The sequence below is a fragment of the Lissotriton helveticus genome, chromosome 3_1 (assembly GCF_964261635.1).
Source record: "Lissotriton helveticus chromosome 3_1, aLisHel1.1, whole genome shotgun sequence".
Classification (NCBI taxonomy): Eukaryota; Metazoa; Chordata; class Amphibia; order Caudata; family Salamandridae; genus Lissotriton; species Lissotriton helveticus.
In genome coordinates, this window is record NC_136061.1 from 1,825,493,051 (window position 1) to 1,825,498,266 (window position 5,216).

Below are 5,216 nucleotides of genomic sequence, written 5' to 3' on the forward strand. Positions count from 1 at the left end.
GGAAAACAGTGCTCGAGGTCGGAGTTGCGTCCACATCCTGTTATTGTACAGTAATGACGTAATCAACACCTACCTGAAAATGTTTTGTAAATACAGTGCTCATGTAAATGGTTGATATAGTTTTCGGTTGATTTTGCGCTATATAAATCTGCTAAAAGAAAAAGGAGGAATAGCTCACACTTACTGTCAGAGGTAAGATGGTTGTATACGCTATTTATATCACAATATAATGTGGTAGGGCGCAGGAGCAACATTTTACAAACATAATAAATACACAGACACAAATAGATAGTTGAAGTGTGTACGGGCACGTGTGCTCAACTCCATTTTATTACGTTGCTGTTGGTAACAAGTAGAATAGTAATCATGATATCATACATAGATATTCAATCGTAAATGGTTTATGACTTCTACTGTACAAAGGTAGGAGCACGACATGTAAAATAATACACAGAAGATTCTATCGTAAAGGGTTCATGAGTTGTGGTGCACTAAGGTAGGGTTGGTTTGTGTGGAACCTGCGATGATGTGTGGTTCAGGCAGACCGCACTACTAACAATGGCTTTTGGCTACTGAATTTTGCCTTAATACGGCCACATGGCCAATAATTTATTGGGCACTGAGTTAGTGGTACGTCTGGTAGTCGGCGTGTTGTCTACTGGACTGCATAATCTGTAATCACGATTGAAATAAAAGGTGAGTCATGTATGGAATACATTGTCAAAATGTATATGTTTCAGGGACATTATAGTTCAAGTTGTGACCTGTGCTGTCCGCAGTGTAGACTGCCATTGAGTGTGCCTTTGCACTTGCAGCGTGAATTTTGTTTTTCAACTAAACCTAGAACTGAAGGAAGGAAAGCTACTAAAGGGATATTGTGTAGGGTTTGATAGACGCTTAATTTAGTTTGGTACTTCACTCTGCAAATAATAATTGAAGAGTCAGTTGAATTCTGCCTGAATATGGCCATGTGGCGATGAATTATGGTGCACTGAGGAGTTAGTAGGATCTTTGGGATGATGCGTGGTCCAGACAAGCCGCACTGGGGGTAATGTTTTTTGACTACTGAATTTTGCCTTAATAAAACCTCGGGCGAATATTTATGGTGTACTGAGTTAGTGGTGCGTTTGGTGTTTAGCGTGTGCTCACCCTGCGATGATGCGTGGTCTGAACGGGCTGCACTCAAAGCATTGAATGTTGCATACTGGATTGCATGTACTCTGATGGGGGGGGAACTACCGTTGATGGTTAACAATTGTTCTGCAAACTAGGTCTACTGATTGATCCCCATAACAAATTAAACTATTGCATTTCACGCAGTGCATTCTAACTTTCTCAAAATGGGGACGTATGTCTGGTGGCGATGTTGAAGGTGATGCCCAAGAGGTACTTGGTATTGCCGGTGGTGGAGGTACATTTTGGCGCTGTGTTCTACATTCTTTGTGAACATAGTTCACAGTATGCTGGGATTAAAGGTGTTTGCGCATACTAGCAGTGCCACAGGAGTATTTTTTGTCTGTGCCTTAACTAAATGAAGGCTAAATTCCCTACTGTCTGTAGTGTAGATAGAATGCTGAATTTAAGTTGTGAATACTACTGTCCGCAGTGTACAGCGAAGCCACTAGTCAGCACAGTTATAGAAGAATGCTTTTTTTCACTTATTTAAACAAAATGTAAATACATACAGTATAATTGCCTCTGCATTAAGTAAATCAAGGCTGAATCCCCTACTGTCTATAGTGTACTTGTATAGCTGTATTCAAGTTGCAAACCCTGCAATCCGCAGTGTAGATCTTAAGGTGGAGTGCATCATCTGTAATCATGATTGAAGTGGAAGATAGAACATGTATAGAATACATTATTAAAATATGTATGTTTCAGGGACATTTAAAAGGGACAGTATGTCTCACCGTGACAAAAAACTGTTCACTCTTCTTTGTGATGATTTATGGTGCACTGAGTTAGTTCTACCTTTGGCGCTGAGCTTGTACGTATCCTGCGATAATGCGTAGTGCCGGCAGACTGCACTGGGAGCAATGTTTTTTGCCTAGTGAATTCTGTCTTAAGGCTACGACGAGATGACTTGTGGTGCAGTGAGTTAGTGGTCCCGAAAGAACTCAGCCTGTGCGCACTCTGCAATGGTTCGTGGTTTGGGGGGGGTCGCAGTGGTATACTGTCTCTTGTCTACTGGAATGCGTCATGTACAATCGCTATTCAACCTGAATCGTGAGCCGTCACAATGTAGATCGAAGGCAGTAGTCATCACTCACACCAAGAAATTATTTTTGTCGTATCCTTTAACAAAATCTGAGGACATAAAGTACAATTATATCTACCTTAAATAAATCAAGGCTAAATTTCATGCTGTCCGTAGTATAGATTCAAAGCTGAATTGAAGTTGTGAACCCTGCTGTCAAAAACTGTAGATCAACGGCAGTACTGAGCACAGATATGGACGAATGATTTTTGTTTCTTATTTTAACAAAAGCTGAACACATACAGTACAATTGTCTCTGCATTAAATAAATCAAAGGTGAATTCCTTACTGTCTGTAGTGTAGATGCAAAGTTGAATTTAAGTTGTGAACCCTGCTGTCCGCAGTGTAGATCGAAGGCACTCCACGACACAAACATCGATGAATGCTTTTTTGTCACAGTTAACAATATCTGAGGACACAATACAATTGTCTCTGCCTTAAATAAATCGAGAATGAATTTAATATTGTCTGTAGAGCTGATGCTCCACTGGTACCAAGTTGTGAACCCTGCTGGTCGCAGTGTAGATCGAAGGCAGTAGTGACACATACATCGAGGAATTTTTTTTGTCACATACGTTAACAAAATGTGAGGATACAGTAAAATTGTCTCTGCCTTAAATAAATCTAGAATTAATTTAATATTGTCTGTACTGCTTAAGCACTTCTGGTATCAAGTGGTGAACTCTGTTGATCGCAGTGTACATTTAAAGGCAGTAATTAGTACAGACATTGAGGAATGTTTTTTGTGGCATCCATTAACAAAATTGTCTCTGCCTTACATAAATCAAGGCTAACTTGAATGCTGTCCATATTGTCGATGGCAAGCTGAATTTAAGTTGTGAACCCTGCTGTCCGCAGTATAGATTGAAAGCAGTTGTTGACACAGACATGGACGAATGCTTTTTGTCACTTATGTAAATAAAATCTGGAAACATATAGTACAATTGTCTCTGCATTAAATAAATGAAGGCTGAATTTCCTACTGTTCAAACTTTAACAAAATCTGAGGACATAGTACAATTGTCTCTGCTTTAAATAAATCGAGACTGAATTCAATGTTTTCTGTAGTGCTGATGCGCAACTGGACTCAAGTTGTCAATTCTACTGACTGCAGTGTAGACTGAAGGCAGTACTCAGCACAGATACCGATGAAAAATTTAGATCCAAAGTTGAATTCAAGTTGTGAACCCTGCTGTCCGCAGTATAGATTGAAGGCAGTTGTTGACACAGACGTAGACGAATGCTTTTTGTCACTTATGTAAACAAAATCTGAAGACATATAGTACAATTGTCTCTGCATTAAATAAATTAAGGCTGAATTTTCTACTGTTCAAACTTTAATAAAAATCTGAGGAGATATTACAATTGTCTCTGCTTTAAATAAATCGAGACTGAATTAAATGTTTTCTGTAGTGCTGATGCACAACTGGTATCAAGTTGTCAATTCTACTGACCGCAGTGTAGATTGAAGGCAGTACTCAGCACAGATACCGACGAAAAATTTAGATCCAAAGTTGAATTCAAGTTGTAAACCCTGCTGTCCTGTCAGAACCCCAACAATCAGGTTTCAGACTATGCGGCACAGATTTGATTCGATCTGGCCAACATCCTCCTGTTGGAGCTTCATGGACTGAGAGGGTCCGACATAGGAGAGACAAGATGGCCGCCGCGGTGGCCACAATGGACTAGAGGTAGGAGTTCTAGTCGTTACGCCGCAGCTGCACTGGAGTCTAGGAGCTGCGCGAGCGCATCTGAAAATACGCACTTCACCAGAGCCGTTAGCCGGTATAGTTGTGCCGGGCTGACCTCTTGTTTCCTTTGTCCCTAGTTATAAATAGTTGAAGTACTCCACTCATCCACATTACGAGAGTGTTGAGGAATCTTATTTGACGCGACTCGGCGCATTTAATCAAGCGCGAGTCGCGGAACATATTTTCTGTCAGAGTCCGTCTTTCTGAGGAGAGCGTAGGCGGAGCGTCGTCGAGTCAGCAAGGAGTGAGAAAGAGAACTAAGTTTGACCAAGTTCAAGAAGTTGAAACCAAAGCTAAGTGAAATTAATAAGAATAAGGCAGTCAACTGTGAAGTACTTCTGAAGCCATCTTGCCTAGACCTTGAGGAGAGCGCAGTTGTTGAAAATTCTGTAAATACAAGAGAGAGAGAGAGTGATAAGGGTTAAGGTTAATCAGAGAAGCAAGAATTGAGAATTAATAGTCTGTAAGAACAGTGTAAATACTCACCTGAAGCTAAATCCTTGTAGTCAATTCATGGAAACCTGAAAAGATATACCAAGAGAAAAAAGTTAAGTCAGAAGGAGGAGCAGCTACATCAACAAGAGTTAAACAGACCCCCCACTTAAAGAATACTCGTCTAGCTAGTGAAGTAAGTGCACTTACCAAGGTAGATAATATAATAAGATTTGGCCAATTGATTAGAAGATAAAAGAAACTAACAATATTTATTTCTTGAAATAGTGACAACTAATTAGAAGAGTGCAGAAACCTCTATGATAGAAAAGAAGAGAAGCAAAAGTCCAGAAGCGTAAGGGTGGGTGAGATATACAGTAGAACAAGTATTGAACAGGCTTAGGAAGGTTAGGATTGTAATGGTGTGTTATTTCCTAGGTACCAGTAAAAGCAGACAGCGACAACAGTAGCAGCCTGAAGGAACCTCTCTAGACCAGTCTCTTCTCTGTTTATTATTTTATCCAATTCCCCCGTCCCCCGAGGTGCTGATAGGAGGTTCTGAATAAGACCTGCTGACATTGTCTTAGGGGATTTGGGTACTAGCATCTCTGTTCCTGTGCAAGAACTGGTAAGCTCATATGGTATTAAGCTTGGAGTTCTGACATGTCCACAGTGTAGATCGAAGGCAGTAGTCGATACAGACATAAGTCTGCGGTGCTGTGGCGCTGAGTTCGCAATCGGCCTGTATCGAGGAGGCACGTGCTCATGGCGGCAGC

General features: G+C 40.7%; 1 long non-coding RNA gene across 1 annotated transcript; it reads right to left on the bottom strand.

The window, feature by feature from the left end:
* Positions 1–287: 287 nt before the first annotated feature.
* Positions 288–4,531, bottom strand: LOC144825174 (uncharacterized). The gene is made up of 2 exons (XR_013609316.1): positions 4,495–4,531; positions 288–4,395 (listed from the first exon to the last, which is right to left on the bottom strand). It is a non-coding gene; the product is annotated as an uncharacterized LOC144825174 (long non-coding RNA).
* Positions 4,532–5,216: the final 685 nt, after the last annotated feature.